General features: G+C 40.6%; 1 long non-coding RNA gene and 1 other non-coding gene across 2 annotated transcripts; both read left to right on the top strand.

Moving 5' to 3' along the window:
• The first annotated feature begins 924 nt into the window (after positions 1–924).
• Positions 925–1,056, top strand: LOC142863011 (small nucleolar RNA SNORA19). The gene has a single exon (XR_012913898.1). It is a non-coding gene; the product is annotated as a small nucleolar RNA SNORA19 (small nucleolar RNA).
• An 11,193-nt stretch (positions 1,057–12,249) lies between these two features.
• On the top strand, positions 12,250–17,435 carry LOC105884762 (uncharacterized). Its single transcript, XR_001160352.3, has 3 exons — positions 12,250–12,730; positions 14,117–14,216; positions 15,327–17,435. It is a non-coding gene; the product is annotated as an uncharacterized LOC105884762 (long non-coding RNA).
• The last annotated feature ends 828 nt before the right edge of the window (positions 17,436–18,263 follow it).

Raw genomic sequence — 18,263 nt, 5'->3', positions numbered from 1 at the left:
CAACAGCAAAAGCTATACCTGAGCATATTATATTAAAAAATATATTAAAAAAAAAAAAGAGAAATGTGCACTCTCCTTCACTTTTGAAGGACAGTTCTTCAGGGTGCAGAATTCTAGATTGGTGTTTTTTTTTGTTTGTTTTTTTTTTTTTTTTTTTTTTTTTTTTTTTTTTTTTTGAGACAGAGTCTCACTTTGTTGTCCAGGCTAGAGTGAGTGCCGTGGCGTCAGCCTAGCTCACAGCAACCTCAAACTCCTGGGCTCAAGTGATCCTCCTGCCTCAGCCTCCCGAGTAGCTGGGACTACAGGCATGCGCCACCATGCCTGGCTAATTTTTTTTTTTATATATATATATCAGTTGGCCAATTAATTTCTTTCTATTTATAGTAGAGACGGGGTTTCGCTCTTGCTCAGGCTGGTTTTGAACTCCTGACCTTGAGCAATCCGCCCGCCTCGGCCTCCCAAGAGCTAGGATTACAGGCGTGAGCCACAGCGCCCGGCCTAGATTGGTGGTTTTTGTCTTTCAACACTAAATATTTCATTTAACTCTCTTGTTTGTAGCGTTTATTGGAAGTGGGATGCAATTCTTATCTTTGCTCTTCTGTAGGTAAGGTGATTTTTTTTCCTCTGGCTTCATTCAATAATTTTTCTTTATCTTTGAGTTTATTAAGTTTGAATATGATATGCTCAGGTATAGTTTTTGCTGTTGTTGTTTTTTCTTTTGGTATTTATCTGGCTTGTTCTCTGATCTTCCTAGATCTGTGGTTTTGTGTCTGACATTAATTTGGGGAAGTTCTTGCTCTGTTGTCCAGGCTGGTGGGATCATAGCTCACTTCAACCTCAAACTCCTGGGCTCAAGTGATCCTCTCACCTCTGCCTCCCAAAATGCTGAGATTCAGGCATGAGCCATTGTGGCCAGCCTCAAGAGTGCACATTCCATTGACCTGCTTTCATTTGTATATGTGAGCAGTACTTTTTCTGATGTGTTATACAAATAGTTCAAGGTAAGTTAGCAGTATAGCTATAAAGAGTAATGTTGCCAGTCTCCTTCGTATAAAAGAAATTTATAAAACATGCTTAAATGTATTAGGTAAGTAGCAGATCTTTTTCTACAAATATGTGATATTTAGGTTTTTTATTTTATGAAATTAAGATTTGAAAAGATTATACGTTTGAGGAATAGTATAATATGATAGTTAAAAGCATAGGATTTGGGGCCGGGCACGGTGGCTCACGCCTGTAATCCTAGCACTCTGGGAGGCCGAGGCGGGTGGATTGCTCAAGGTCTGGAGTTCGAAACCAGCCTGAGCAAGAGCGAGACCTCGTCTCTACTATAAACAGAAAGAAATTAATTGGCCAACTAATATATATAGAAAAAATTAGCCGGGCATGGTGGCACATGCCTGTAGTCCCTGCTACTCGGGAGGCTGAAGCAGCAGGATTGCTCGAGCCCAGGAGTTTGAGGTTGCTGTGAGCTAGGCTGACGCCATGGCACTCATTCTAGCCTGGGTAACAAAGTGAGACTCTGCCTCAAAAAAGCATAGGATTTGGAGCTGATAGCCTGGGATTGGAATTACAGCTTTAGCAATGTACTATTAATGTAAATTCTCTGCACTTCAATTTTTTTTCTTTGAATGAATGGCTATAATTTCTACTTTCCATGGCTGTTGTGAGATTACATATAAAAAGTGCTGAATAAATGGTGGCTAATTCCTCTCGACCTAGAAATGGCTTAAAAAAAAAGTGGCTGTTATGACTAGCCCTTTGTTTTCTATGTAAAAAAAAAGTAAAGGACAAATACTTTTTGAAACAAAAATCGAAGAAATTTGTTTCCAGTAATCTGTGTAGCAAGAAATGTTAACAGAGGCCGGGCGCTGTGGCTCACGCCTGTAATCCTAGCTCTTGGGAGGCCGAGGCGGGCGGATTGCTCAAGGTCAGGAGTTCAAAACCAGCCTGAGCAAGAGCAAGACCCCGTCTCTACTATAAAATAGAAAGAAATTAATTGGCCAACTGATATATATAGAAAAAATTAGCCGGGCATGGTGGCTCATTCCTGTAGTCCCAGCTACTCGGGAGGCTGAGGCAGAAGGATCGCTCGAGCCCAGGAGTTTGAGGTTGCTGTGAGCTAGGCTGACGCCACGGCACTCACTCTAGCCTGGACAACAAAGCGAGACTCTGTCTCAAAAAAAAAAAAAAAAAGAAAAGAAATGTTAACAGAGATTCTTCAGAGAGAACACAAATAGTGTAAGTCAGAACTCAGATTTACATAAAGAAAAGAGCATCAGAAACTAAAAAAGTGAAGGAAAAATAAAATCTTTTATTCTTCTTAATCTTAATTGATCTAACAGAAAAGAGTTTGTTCAAAATAATAATTGTAGCAATGCATTCAATTGTGTATGCTGTGTGTGTGTATATATATATATATGTATTAATATATGCTCATGTCTGCTTATATATAAGTAAAAGGAAAGATTGCAATGATACAAAAGACAAAAGGAAAAAAGTAGGAATATGAATTTTGCTATTATAAGACATTTTCACTACCCTTGAATCAGTGCAGTGTTATTTCAAAGCAGACTTGATTTAGTCATGAATGTATAATATGTTGTAAACTCTAGGGTAACCATGAAAAATGTTTTTAAAAAGTATAACTGATAATGCTAAGACAGGAGAGAAAATAGAATCATACAAAAAGCCTAATTAAAACCACAAAAGGCAGAAAAAGTGGGAGACAAAAATAAGAACAAAGAACAGGCCGGGCGCGGTGGCTCACGCCTGTAATCCTAGCTCTCTGGGAGGCCGAGGCGGGCGGATTGCTCGAGGTGGGGAGTTCAAAACCAGCCTGAGCAAGAGCGAGACCCCGTCTCTACTATAAATAGAAAGAAACTAATTGGCCAACTAATATATATAGAAAAAAATTAGCCGGGCATGGTGGCGCATGCCTGTAGTCCCAGCTACTCGGGAGGCTGAGACAGAAGGATTGCTTGAGCCCAGGAGTCTGAGGTTGCTGTGAGCTAGGCTGACGCCACGGCACTCACTCTAGCCTAGGCAACAAAGTGAGACTCTGTCTCAAAAAAAAAAAAAAAAAAAAAAGAACAAAGAACAAAGGCAACAAATAAAAAACAGAAATAAATATGGTACCTGATAATCCAGTTATATCAATAATCACCTTGAAAGTTAATGATCTAAATACACTAATTAAAAGAGATTTTCACAGTAGATCAACAAATAAGACGTAACTATATGTTGTCTACCAGAAACCCACTTCAAATATAGGGACACATGCAGATTAAAAATAAATGGATGGAGAAAATATATCATGGTAACACTAATCAAAGGAAAGCAGGAGTGGCTATATTAATTTCAGACAGAGCAGAATTCAAAGCAGGAAAAGTTATCAGGGGTAAACAGGGACATTATAGAACAATAAAGGGGTAAATTCTAACAATCCCTAACTTGTATATCTAAAAACTGAGCATCAAAATATGTGAGGCAAAAACTGGTAGAACTTCAAGGAGAAATACATGAATACGTGATTACAGTTGGAAACTTCAACCTCCCTCAGACGTGGACAGATCTGGCAGACAGAAAAGCAGTAAGAACATAGCTGATGAATCTGTAAGTCACTTTGGAAAAAGAAAACAAACAAACAAACAAACAAAAAAAAAGAACATAGCTGAACTCAACACCACTGCCAATCAACTGGATATAATGGATATTTATAGGCTACTTCATTCAATAATAGTAAAAGACACATTCTTCTGAGGCTCACATGAAACATTCACCAAGACAGACCACTTCTGGGCCATAAAAACCACATTAACATGTAAAAGAATAGAAATCAGACAATATCTATCTTCAGACCACAGTAGATAGTTGGAAAATCCACAAATACTTGGAGGTTAAACAATACACTTCAAAATAGCACATAGGATGGTCACAGGTATGAAGGCCTTGGATGGGCCTGGGCAGGAGACCAAAAGTTGGGGCAGGTGGGGGCTCTAGCCTCTACACTTTCAGTACTTTTGGGCTGCTGGCAGGCTCCTGCAGCCATTCCTGTAGTCTCTGATTTCCCCTTTTGTTAGTGGTGTATGTCCTAGGAAAGCTCTAGAAGAATCCAGTGAAATAAAGGGAGGCCAGGTGTTGTGGCTCACACCCGTAATCCTAGCATTTTGGGAGGCCAAGGCAGGAGGATCACTTGAGGCCAGGAGTAAAATAGAGAGCAAAATAGAAAGACACTTGTTTCTATAAAAATATTTTATTTATTTATTTTAAGCTCTTTGTTTCTGCTTATATAAAAATATTTTTAAAAATTAGCCAGGCGTGGGGGCATGTACCTGTTGTCCCAGCTATTCAGGAAGCTGAGGCAGGAGGATTGCTTGAGCCCAAAAGTTTGAAGTTACAGTGAGCAATGCTGATGCCACTGTACTCCATCTTGGATAACAGAATGAGATCCTGTCTCAAATTTAAATTAAAAATAAAACTAAAAAATAAAAGCAAAGTAGACTGCAAAGGGCCGGGCGCTGTGGCTCACGCCTGTAATCCTAGCTCTTGGGAGGCCGAGGCGGGCGGATTGCTCAAGGTCAGGAGTTCAAAACCAGCCTGAGCAAGAGCGAGACCCCGTCTCTACTATAAATAGAAAGAAATTAATTGGCCAACTGATATATATATAAAAAAAAAAAAATTAGCCGGGCATGGTGGCGCATGCCTGTAGTCCCAGCTACTCGGGAGGCTGAGGCAGAAGGATCACTCGAGCCCAGGAGTTTGAGGTTGCTGTGAGCTAGGCTGACGCCATGGCACTCACTCTAGCCTGGGCAACAAAGCGAGACTCTGTCTCAAAAAAAAAAAAAAAAAAAAAAAAAAAAAAGTAGACTGCAAGGATATAGACATAAATGGATTACCAACAAAAGGACCAACAAAAATCTCTGCCAAAAAGAAAAACTAAAGGATCTCATTGTTTTGAACCTGATTATATGAAGTGTATTCTTTGTCATTGTCTCTGATCTTTTTCTCTGAGGCCACAATTAAGAATAGATTGTTTAGGTATTTACCTGATACTAACTGGAAATACATGATATTTATATTTCAAATGTTTTTAGTTATATCTAATGACTTCCTTTCTGAGTTCCTTTTTCATTAAAATAGGTTTTGTTTCTATTATTGCAGTTTTAATAATATGAATAAATATTAATAGAAGGTTTGTGCCAGTAGACATTCTGTTACTATTATAAATTAGTATTTAAAAATCTTTGGTCCTTCAGAGAGAAGGGAAGAGACCAAAAAAAAAAAAAAAAACTTTGGTCCTCTAGGATTCATTCACATGAATTTAATTGCTGTTTGCTCTAATTTCTTTGGGCTCTTCTAATCTGAGAGGAGTACAGTTTTGCTGTGAAACAGTGCAGGGAGACTGTGCCATGAAATGAAGGGTAGAATTTTTGGAGATGATAATGATATGAAACATAAAGACATAATTACTGTCCAACACAATGGACCACCTTATCCATGAAAGTAGTAATTATTAGTTACTGCTCTGAGAAAGGTAGAAAAGACAGAAAAATAGGGGAAATTTCTTTGAAAAACGAAACATCTCTTACATAAATGTCTAATGCATATTATAAAATTTTTGTTGCATTCTTTCTATTCCTAAAAATGTATGGAATAGAATTATTCAATTTAGTCAGTAAAAAATAACACATGGATCAAAGAAGGTATCTCAAGACAAATTTTTAAATATTTTGAACATAATGAAAATCAAAGGACAACTTATCAAAATCTGTGGGATGCATGAAAACAATATTTACAGGGAAATTTATAGCATTAAATGCATATGTTAGAAAAGAAGAAATCTAAAATCAATAATCTAAACTTCTACCTTAGGAAACTAGAAAAAGAAGAGTGAATTAAATTCTCACTAAGCAGGAAAAAAAACTGGAGCAGAAATTGATAAAATTAGGCAGGGTGTGATGGCTCACACCTGTAATCCTAGCACTCTGGAAGGCAGAGGTGGGTGGATCATTTGAGCTCAGGAGTTTGAGACCAGCCTGAGCAATAGCAAAACCCTGTCTCTACTAAAAATAGAAAGAAATTAGCTAGACAACTAAAAATATATAGAAAAAAATTAGTCGGGCATGGTGGTACATGCCTGTAGTCCCAGCTACTTGAGAGGCTGAGACAGAAGGATCGCTTAAACCCAGGAGTTTGAGGTTGCTGTGAGCTAGGCTGACACCATGGCACTGTAGCCCAGGCAACAGAGTGAGACTCTGTCTGAAAAAAAAAAAAAAAAAAAATCCTAAGAAGCTATTTTGTGGCTATCAATAAACTAATTCTAAAGTTTATATGAAGAGGAAAAAGGTACAGAATAGCCAACACAATATCGAAAGAGAAGAACAAAGTAGGAGGACTGACACTACCTGACATCAAAATTTAGGTTACACTATAGTAATCTACACAGTGTGGTACTGGTGAAATAGACAAATTGGTCAATGAAATAGAATAGAGAGCCTAGAAGTAGACTTACAAATAGTCACCTAATGTTTGACAAAGGAGCAAAGGCAATTCAGTGGAGAAAGGATAGTCTTTTCAGCAAATGGTGCTAGAACAAGTAGACATCCATGTGGAAAAAAAAGAATCTGGACACAGACCTTACACTCCTCAGAAATTAATGCAAAATGGATTGTAGACATAAACATAAAATGCAATACTATATAAAAGAATAAAATGTAGATGACCTTGGGTTTGGCAATGATTTTTAGAAATAACATCCAATGCATGATCCATGAAATAAAGAAGTGATAAGTTGTATGTCATTAAAATGTAAAATTTCTTCTCTGTGAATCACACTGTTAAGAGAATGAAATGGCAAGCCACGGACTGGGAGAAAATATGTGTGGAAGACACATCTGATAAAGGACACACCAAAGGCTGCATACAGTGGCTCAAGCTGAGGTGGGAGGATCGCTTGAGTCCAGGAGTTCAAGATCAGTCTGGGCAACATAGTGAGAACCAATCTTTACAAAAAACTTTTTAAAAATAATTAGCCAGATGAGGTGGTGCACACCTATAGTCCCTGCTGCTTGGGAGGCTGAGGCGGAAGGATTGCTTGAGCCCAGGCATTGAAGGCTGCAGTGAGCTATGATCATGCCACTGCACTCTAGCCTGGGCAACAGAGCAAGACCCTGTCACTAAAAACAACAGCAATAACAAAAAACTAACAGTAGGAAAACAACCTAATTAAAAAATGGACCAAAGGCCTTAATTGACAGATACTTTTACCAAAGAAGACACACAGGGCAAATAGGTGAAAAGACGCTCCACATCACATGTTATCAGGGAAATGCAAATTAAAACTGCAATGAGATACCGCTACATGCCTATTAGAATGGCCAAAATCCAAAACAGAGAATATTGAGCAACAGGAACTTCCATTCATGGCTGATGAGAATGCAAAATGGTATAGTCACTTTGGAATACAATTTGGCAGTTTTTTACAAAACTAAACGTATTCTTACCATGTGATCCAGATATCGCACTCCTAAAAATACACTATCTCAAAAAAAAAGAAAGAGGGGCCAGGCATGGTGGCTCATGTCTATAATCCTAGCACTTGGGGAGGCCGAGGTGGGAGGATTGCTTGAGGTCAGAAGTTCGAGACTAATCTGAGCAAAAGCGAGATGCTGTCTCTACTAAACATTTAAAAATTATCTGAGCATGGTGGAACACACCTGTAGTCCCAGCTACTCAGGGGTCTGATGCAGGAGGATCACTTGAGCCCAGGAATTGAGGCTTCAGTGAGCTATGATGGCACCACTGCATTCTAGCCCAGATGACAGATTGAGACTCTGTCTCACATTAAAAAAAAAAAAGAAAGAAAGAAATCACAATAAAAATTAGAAAATATTTTGATGAGAAAGAATTATAACATTAAAAACAACATATCAATTCTTGTAGGCTGCTGCTTAGGCATGTTTAGAGAACATTTTATAGCTACAAATGCATGTATTAGGAAAAAAGAAGTACCAAAAATCAATTATCCAGGTGTCCAGATCAAGTAGTTAGAAAATAGCAACTTAAATGCCAAGAAAAGAGGAGAAATGCCAGGTGCAGTGGTGCGCACTTGCAGTCCTAGCTACTGGGGAGGTGAGGCAGGAGGATCACTCAAGTCTAGGAGTTCCAGGCTGTTGTGCACTATGACAATCAGGTGTCTGCACCAAGTTCAGCATCAACACAGTGACCTTCAGGAAGTGCCAGCATACCAGGCCGGTTGCATAGGAGGCAACTGGCAGAGCAAGTCAACGCTCCTATGCTGAGCAGTAGCTGGATCTTGCCCCTGAGCAGCCCCTGCTCTCCTGCCTGTGCAACACAGTGAGACCCTGTCTCTTAAGACAAAGAAGGAGAAGAAGAAAGTAGGAGAAAAGAAGTAATAAAGATAACAACAGAGATTACTAAAGTTGAAAACAAATACACAATAAAAAGCATCAAAAATTCATATTTATAAACCCATACGAAGAAAGATCAAGAATAAAAATAGAGAAGACAAAAATTATCAATAGCAAGAACCAATGGGAGCTCCATTATGTATCCCGCTTTTTAGATAGATAATGGAAGAACATTATGAACAACAATATGAGTGAACTTAAAAATGTAAATGAAATAAACAAATTCCTAGAAATAGCCAATTTACCAAAATTGACACAAGAAATAAAAGAAACCTGGCTGGGCGTGGTGGCTCACACCTGTAATCCTAGCACTCTGGGAGGCCAAGGCGAGCAGATCACTCAAGGTCAAGAGTTCAAAACCAGCCTGAGCAAGAGTGAGACCCTCTACTATAAATAGAAAGAAATTAATTGGCCAACTAAAAATATATATAGAAAAACTTAGCCGGGCATGGTGGCGCATGCCTGTAGTCCCAGCTACTTGGGAGGCTGAGGCAGAAGGATCGCTTGAACCCAGGAGTTTGAGGTTGCTGTGAGCTAGGCTGATGCTATGGCACTCTAGCCCAGGCAAAAGAGTGAGACTCGGTCTCAAAACAAAAAATAAAATCAAAGAAACTCGAGATATAAAAAGCCCTATATTTACCAAAGAAATTGAATCAAAGGTTAGAAAATCTACCTACAATCAAAATTCCAGGCCCAGATAGCTTCCCTGATGAACACAGAAAACATTTAAAGAAGAAATAACGCCAATTGCAGCCGGGCGCGGTGGCTCACGCCTGCAATCCTAGCACTCTGGGAGGCTAAGGTGGTAGGATCGCTTGAGCTCAGGAATAGGAGACCAGGCTGAGCAAGAGTGAGCCCCATTTCTACAAAAATTAGAAAAACTAGCCAAGTGCAGTGGCGTGTGCCTGTAGTCCCAGCTACTCCGGAGGCTGAGACAGGCGGCTTGCTTGAGCCCAGGAGTTTGAAGTTGCTGTGAGCGAGGCTGATGCTACTGGTCTGGGCAACAGAGCAAGACTCTGTCTCAATGAATAAATAAATAAAAATAACACCAATTGTACATGGACTTTTTTGGAAAATGGATAAAGAAACATCTCCCAATGTATCTAGTGAGGTCATATAACCTTAATCCCCAAATCTGACATGGACATTATAACAAAGGAAAGCTACTCATGAATCTTTCTCAGAAACATGCACAGGCAAAAAAGATCCTAAAGAAAGAAGACAGTGGCTGGTCTAAAGGTAATGAGTTATCTCACTTGATTGTCCACAGTCAGTTACTGATGGAACTCCTGTTCTAGTCTTTCCCCCTTCTCACTACTGCACCTGACTAGTCTAAAAGAAAAAAAAATAGTTGGCTGGTCCGAGCACAAGGTTTTTACAACTGACTGATCACAACCAGTTACAGATTCTTTTGTTCCTTCTCTGCTCCCACTGCTTCACGTGTCCAGCCTAAAATAAAATAAAATAAAATAAAATAAAAATTGTGTAAAATAAAAAAGAAAGAAAATAGCAAATTATATCCAGCAACATATAAAAAGGATATAAAAAGGATAACATATCAAGATCAATATGGTTTATTCTAGGAAGGAAAAGTCAGGCTAATAGTTAAAAATCAATCATATAACTCAGTATATTAATAAAATAAAAGAGAAAATTGCACAATAACATCAATAGATATGGAAAAAGTATTGGCTAAAATTCCATCCCATTCACAATAAACACATAGCAAACTAGGAAGCTTTCTTTCTTTTTTGCCTGAAAAATTATCTTAGATTTACAAGAAAGTAGCAAAAGTAGTGCAAGTTTTCTGTGTATTCTTTACCCAACATCCTTTAGTCTTATCATATTATGTAACTATAGTGCAATTCCTGAAAGCAGGAAGTTAACACTGACACTGTGTGATTAACTGACTTACAGATGTTAATATTTTGCTAAATTTCCCATTAATGTCCTTTTCTGACCCAGGATCCCATCAAGCATCTGGGACAGTTCTTCAGTCTTTCTTTGTCTTTATGACTTTAATACTTTTTTTGATGAATACTTCATTTTATGAAATGTCCCTTGATGTAGGTTTGTCTGATGTTTTCTCATAATAAGATTGAGATTATGAAGTTTTGTCAACAATATTAAAAAGTGGAGATGAATTCAAAGCAGCTTTTCCCATTCTCAACAAGACATCTGTCATGTTAGTCTGTAGTATTAAAATTCCTTTCTTCCTTAGCACAAAAGAAAAAAAAAGAATATTATAAAGTTATGTTTTGCCAGAAGAGATATTTTCTTTTTTTTTTCCTGGAAAACAAAATTGACAGTGGAAGAATAAATTTAATGGAAGAATACATTTTAATCTGATAAAGAGTATGTTCAAAAAACCTGTGGCATGCTTCACACCCAAGAGGATGACTGTAATCAAAACAGTGGAAGGTTATCTCAGCAGTGGAAAAAAAAGTAAAATTTAAAGTAATTATAAAATTTTTTTTAAAGTTTTTAAGTGTAAAAAGTAAATCGAATAATTTAAAAAGAAAAAAATAAGAGGAAGAAGAAACAAGTGGAAAGTAAAAGTGCTGGAGAGGATACAGAGAAATGAGACGCTCATGCATTTCTGGTAGGAACGGAAAATGGTTCTGCTGTTGTAGAAAACAGTTTAGTCGTTCTTCAGAAAGTCAAACACAGGATTACCATATAACCCAGCAATTCCAATCCTAGGTATATGCCAAAAATAATTGAAAACAGGGCTTAAAAAAATCCTTGCAAGCAGTTTGGCTCTTATCCACAGGCTCTTATCCACTATGTCCCAAGACCAGAGGATGCGAGAAACCTCGGCTAGTGCAGCCCCTATGTACGCCCGCTATGTCTTTTCCTGTACTGCATACCTACCGTAAAGTTTAAGTGACGAATTAAGCACAGTGAGAGATTAACAATAATAATAAAACAAAAATAATTATAGCAATATATTTTAATAAAAGTTATGTGAATGTGGTCTATCCGTCTCTCAAAGTACTGTATTGTACTCATTCCTCTTGTGACGAAGTCGGAGGACACAATGCCCATGATGAGACCAGGGAGGCGAATGCTGGGCCGTGCGTGGCGTCGGGACTGTCGGGGGACTGTCGGGGGACTGTCGGGGACTGTCGGGGGGCTGTCGGGGGGCTGTCGGGGGACTGTCGGGGGGCTGTCGGGGGGCTGTCGGGGGACTGTCGGGGGGCTGTCGGGGGGCTGTCGGGGGACTGTCAGGGGGACTGTCGGGGGACTGTCAGGGGGACTGTCGGGGGACTGTCGGGGGACTGTCGGGGGACTGTCAGGGGGACTGTCGGGGGACTGTCGGGGGACTGTCGGGGGGTTGTCGGGGGACTGTCGGGGGACTGTCGGGGACTGTCGGGGGACTGTCAGGGGGACTGTCGGGGGACTGTCGGGGGACTGTCGGGGACTGTCGGGGGGCTGTCGGGGGGCTGTCGGGGGACTGTCGGGGGGCTGTCGGGGGGCTGTCGGGGGACTGTCGGGGGGCTGTCGGGGGGCTGTCGGGGGACTGTCGGGGGGCTGTCGGGGGGCTGTCGGGGGGCTGTCGGGGGGCTGTCGGGGGACAGCGGGCTGTGAGGGCGGCAGCGGCGGCCGCGGGGAGCTGAGGGCTGACGCGGTGAGGGCGCGCGGCCGCGGGGAGCTGAGGGCTGACGCGGTGAGGGCGCGCGGCCCGGGAGGCTGAGGGCTGACGCGGTGAGGGCGCGCGGCCGCGGGGAGCTGAGGGCTGACGCGGTGAGGGCGCGCGGCCGCGGGGAGCTGAGGGCGGACGCGGTGAGGGCGCGCGGCCGCGGGGAGCTGAGGGCTGACGCGGTGAGGGCGCGCGGCCGCGGGGAGCTGAGGGCTGACGCGGTGAGGGCGCGCGGCCCGGGAGGCTGCGCCGCCTGCCAGGCGAGGCCAGACGCGGCTTCATCACTCTGCGCAGAACAGAGCACAGTAAAACTTGCGGACTGTTTATTTCTGGAGTTTTCCATTTAATATTTTTGGACCTCAGTTGGCGGCGTGACCGAAGCGGCGGAACGCGAAGCCCTGGGCGGGGCTGCTGTGCGGGACGTCCGCGGCAGCGCCGCCCGCAGCAGCCGGAGGAGACGCAGCCCACGCGGCAGGTGCGCGGACGGACGGCTGCGGCGTGCACACGACGGGGTAGGGCTCCACCGTGGGAAAGACCGAGTGCTGGTCTGTGCGACAGCACGAAGGAATCCTGAAAATATCACGCTAAGTAAAAAAAGGAAGACACAAAAAGATCACATGCTGGTGACTTCACTCGTAGGAGACGTTCAGAACAGGTAAATTCATGGAAACAGGATGCAGACTGGTGGTTGCCAGAGGCAGGAGGTCGAGGAGAACAGGGAGTAATTGCTTCATGGGTGCAGGGTTTTATTTTGCAGTGAAGGAAATGTTTTGGGCTGGATAAAGGTGGTGATTTTACAATATTGTGTATTACTAAATGGCACTGAATTGTTCACTTCAAAATAGTTCACTTTGAGCCATGTGTGGCGGCTCACACCTGTAATCCCAGACAATCGGGAGGCTGAGGCAGGAGGATCACTTGAGGCCATGAGTTTAAGACCAGCTTGGGCAATATAGTGAAACTCCATTTCTTTAAAAAAAGTTAATTTTATGTTATGTGAATGTCACTTCAGACTCTAAATCCCTACAGCAAGCATCGTGCTTACTGGTGAAAAGTTAAAGGCGTCCCACTGAGATGCCCACTGCCGCCATTTCCGTGCGCGCTGCATGAGACGTTTTGGCCAGTGCAATAGTTACAAATAAGAAAAAGAGGAAGAAGAAGGAGGAGAAGGAGGTGGAGGAAGAAAAGGAGAAGGGTGGGTAAGGAGAAGAGAAATAAAATGCATAAGATTTAGTAAGGAAGAAATAAATACTATTGTAGTATACAGATGACATTATTATATTCCTAGAAAATCTAAACAAATCTACAGATAAACTATTACAATCATTAGATACGAGGTCAAAAACTTTGAAAATCCTTTGCATTTCTATCCAATTAGAAATATTAAAAAATTTAAATATAGTAGCATCAGGGACATAAACATATAGGGATAAATACAAGAAAACCGTGCAGAACCCCTACACAGAAAATGGTAAAATTGTATTGAAGAGTGTAAAAGAAAAATGAAAGGATATACTATGTGCAGGGATTGAAATACTTAGTATTGTTAAGATACCAGTTCCCCCTAACTTGATCTACAGATTTAATGCAATCACAATTGAAATCCCAGCAGTTTTCTTTTTGTGGGGTGATCCTCAGCAATCACAGGGGGAGATGAGGAAGGTTGAAACTGGCAAGCCAGTTCTAGAATTCACATGAAAATACAAAGGGCTGAGAACAGCTAAGACGATCTTGAGGAGCAAGAGCAAAGCTGCAGGAGCTGGCCCGCAGCCGTCCCCTCATCGGCAGGGCCTGTGGAGGGCATGTTCCAAGCCGCCCATGGGTGCCTGAAGCCACAGATAGGACCAATCCCGATATATACTGTTTTTTTCTATGTAAACATACCTATGATAAAATTTAACTTCTAAATTAGGCACAGTAAGAGATGAACAATAATGATAATAAAGTGGAATGATTATAATGATATACTACTGTAATCAAAGTTATGTGAATGTGGTCTCTCTCTTTCTCTTTCAAAATACTGTATTGTACTGTACCACAGGTACCTGAAGCCCTGGAAAGGAAAGCCGCAGATGAGAGGGACTGCTGTGTGACAATGAGGACAGTCTAGTGTTACTGCAAAGATATGCTAGCAGGCCAATGTAAGAGTACTGTGTCCAGAAACAGCCCAAACGTATATAAACAATTAAGACAAAAAGTGACACTACAGTTCAGTGGGGGAAAAATTAGTCTTTTTCAATAAATGGTGATGGGGCAACTAAATAATCATGTAGAAAAAAATGAATCTTGATTCCTATCTCATACCATAGACAAAAATCAAATCCAGATAGACTGTAGATCTAAATTGGAAAGAAAAACAATAACCTCTTATAGGAAAATATATTTGTGACCTTGTTTTAGACAAAATTTCTTAAACATGACAGAAAGAAGCACCAATCATAAAAAAATAGCTAAATTGGACTACATTAAGTTTAAGGAACTGTTTATCAAACTACACCATTAAGACAGTAAAAAGACAAACTATGGAATGGGAAAAGATTTTTGCAATAAGTATAAATGACAAAGGTCTAATATCCAAAACATAGAGATCTACAAATTTGTAAGAAAAAGATTAACAACTCAACATAAAAGTACAAAAGATTAGAACACAAACAAGAATATTCAAATGGCCAGAAAACTTGTTTTAAAAAGTGCTAATCCTCATTAATCACCAGGGAAACACAAATTAAAGCTACAACGAGATACCCACCTACCAGTATGCTCAAAACTGACAGGACATGACACATGTTGGCAAATATTTGGTGGAACTGAAACTGTCAAACACCATTAGTAGGAATGCAAATTGGTACAACTTGGGGAAATTGTTTGGCACTATCTATTAAAGCCAAATATAAGTAAACTCTATAAACAGATAGGCATAAACCCAATGAAAGGGGCACATATGCACACAAAGTCATGTGTGAGAATATTTATAGTGGCATTGTTTTTAATAGGCAAAAGCTGGAAACAATCTAAATATTCATAAACAGGGATAAACAACATGAGTATATTCACACAATGGAATAATATGCAGAAAAGAATGACTAGTACACCTAGATGAACCTCATAATGTTGAGCGAAAGAAACTAAACATATTGATGCAACATCTGAGCCAAAAAAAAAAAAAAAGAAACTAAACATAAAAGAGTATGTATTTTATGATTTCATTGATGTAAAGTTCAAACACGGATCAGACTCATTTCTGATTTTAGGAGTCAAAAGAGAGCTCCCAATGAGAAGCAAAGTGGCTGAGAGGAGCAAGAGAGAAGCTTATGGGCTCCTTCTGGTAATTTATATTATAATCTGGCAGGGACATGAGCACTCTTGCTTTGTGAAAATTCATCAGGTTGTATATTCTCTATATGTTCCATAAATAAGTTTATTTTTAATGAGTGTTGCTATACATACCAGTCTTCAATGAGCCTGCAAATATAGTTATAGATGCACAAATAACCAAAAAAATCCTGCCATTGCCCCTTTCTTACCCAGGCTGGGATTCCAACCTTCCTCACAAGTCTCTACCATTTTCTCAACTCTTTCCTGGAGTCTCCAAGGGAAACCTCACACGTATTTACAAAACAGTCTATCAAACATAACAACTTCTGCAAATTACAGAAAAAAAGAGTCAAAATCAAAATTTAAGTCAGGGCTCAGCTAGGATACTCTGTTACTCAAAAACAGGATCCCATACTGCAACTTGCTGTTTGAATTTACAGTGGACTTTCTCCCTTATCAACATGTATAAATCCACCTTACCCCCTTTAACCGCTGAAGAACAATCTATTTTATAGCCTTACAGTATTTTACTTTACAAATCCCCTTTAAAGAACATTAGGTTGTTTCCAACATTTTGCTTTTATAAAGATATTCCAGTGAATATCCTAGCACAAATATTGTTCTTATTTGACTATTTCCATTAGAATACGTTACTTGAAGTTGAAATATTAGGCCAAGTGGTGGGCTTATGGACAAGGATTTAGATATATGCTACCAACTTACCTCCAGAAACATTTACCAGCAGCCCCAACCCCTGCAGTCTAGGAAAGCATCTACATCCTTGCCAGTGCTGGTGACCGTCAGTCTTTTTTTGTTTGTTTGCTTATTTTTTGTTTCTTTGAGACAGGGTCTCACTTTGTTGCCCAGGCTGCCTTGAACTCCTAGGCTCAAGCCATCCTCCCACCTCAGCCTCCCGAGTACCTGGGACCACCTGCAGGTGCCTCCATGTCCATTTTATTCTCTGCCTTTTTAATCCTTACCAAATCTGACGTATGAAAATCACATTTCATCATTTTAATTATTTCTTTTCAGTAATTCAGAAGGTTGAACGTACATTTATTGTCCATTTATAGTTCTTTTTTTGTAGACTCTCCCATTTTTAGTGAGGTCTACTTCTTATTGATTTTTAAATAGTTCTTCATATATGGTAAAGTGATTAACCATGTTTCTATTACATATGAAGCAACTATTTTTTCTTAGTTTGATATTTAACTTTACATTTTGTTTTGTGCTCTTCTTCATCCAGAAGTTCTTAATTTTCATATGTAACATCTGTCCACTTTTTCTTTTGTTTTCTGTCTATGATATCAATGCCAAGAAAAACCTTCCCTTTCCTAGCATTTTCCTCTGTTTATGGCCAGGGTCACACTGCCCATAAACAGTGAAGCCAGAATTCAAACATGACTTGATCTCATGACTTTATACCTTATGTGTGTGACCCCTCACTATACTGTTCTGTGGATATTAAGAATATTGGTTATCTTTAACGTATTTTCATTTACCTGTATTTTCACATGTATGTACGCTAAGACTTATGTAGACAATAAGGCATGAGAGTGTAGTGACTAAGAGAGGAACTCTGGGCCAGGTGCGGAGTCTCACTCCTGTAATCCTAGCACTCTGGGAGGCCGAGGCAGGAGGATCACTTGAGCTCAGGAGTTCAAGACCAGCCTAAGCAACAGTGAGACCCCGTCTCTATTAAAAATAGAAAAAATTAGCCAGGCAACTAAAAATAGAAACAAAAATTTAGCAGGGCATGGTGGTGCATGCCTGTAGTCCCAGCTGCCAGGGAGGTTGAGGCAAGAGGATTGCTTGAGCCCGGAAGTTGGAGGTTGCCATGAGCTAGGGTGACATCATGGCACTCACTCTAGTCCAGGCAACCAAGTGAGACTCTGTCTCAAAAAAAACCAAAACAAGGCCAGGCGTGGTGGTTCACATCTGTAATCCTAGCACTCTGGGAGTCCCAGGAGGGAGGATCGCTCAAGGTCAGGAGTTCGGAACCAGCCTGAGCAAGAGCCAGACCCCATTTCTACTAAAAAAAGAATAGAAAGAAATTAATTGGCCAACTAATATATATATATATATATATATTAGCCAGGCATGATGGTGTATGCCTGTAGTCCCAGCCACTTGGGAGGCTGAGGCAGGAGGATTGCTTGGACCCAGGAGTCTGAGGTTGCTGTGAGCGAGGCTGATGCCTCGGCACTCTAGCTCAGGCAACAAAGTAAGACTCTGTCTCAAAAAGGAAACAAAAAAGAGAGAGGAACTCTGAAAACAGACAGCTCGGGCTCACATCCTAGCTCTGTCATTTCTCAGCTCGACGGCTCTGGGCAAGTTACTGAACCTCATTGTGCCTAAGTTTACTTTACCATAAAAGGTGGAAAATAATAGTATCTATGCTGTCAATGAATTAAGACGTGTTAGTGCTCGGTACATCATAAGCTCAATATAAGCCTTTGTTTTAATGAACATATACTACTTTTATAATAAAAACAAACTAACATTATTTTTAAAATGATAATATGCTATAATTAGAAAGGGCAAGTAACTGAAAAGCCCATTGGCCCAATCCCCTGGAGAGCTGTCCTGGGGTTCCGGGGGGCCTCCCTCCGTGCTCGGCGCAGTCGGATGCAGCCCCGAAGGACACGGTAGCGTGCTCCTGCTTCCAGCCCACAGCTTTGTTTTGAAGCATGGAACTTTCTCTTTTTTCTATTTCATTTCTTCTTTTTTTAAAAAAAGTTTGGTTTTTTTTTACTTCAGCATATTACCGGGGTACAAGTGTTTATATTGTCCTTGTATAAGTGTATATGTTGTCCTTGCCTCACCCGAGTCAGAGCTTCAAAGCATGTCCATCCCCCAGACGGTGGGCACCG

This window comes from Microcebus murinus, chromosome 20 (genome assembly GCF_040939455.1).
Source record: "Microcebus murinus isolate Inina chromosome 20, M.murinus_Inina_mat1.0, whole genome shotgun sequence".
In the NCBI taxonomy this organism is placed as follows: Eukaryota; Metazoa; Chordata; class Mammalia; order Primates; family Cheirogaleidae; genus Microcebus; species Microcebus murinus.
Note: the sequence above shows the minus strand (reverse complement) of the source record. Positions and strands in the feature narration are given on the sequence as shown.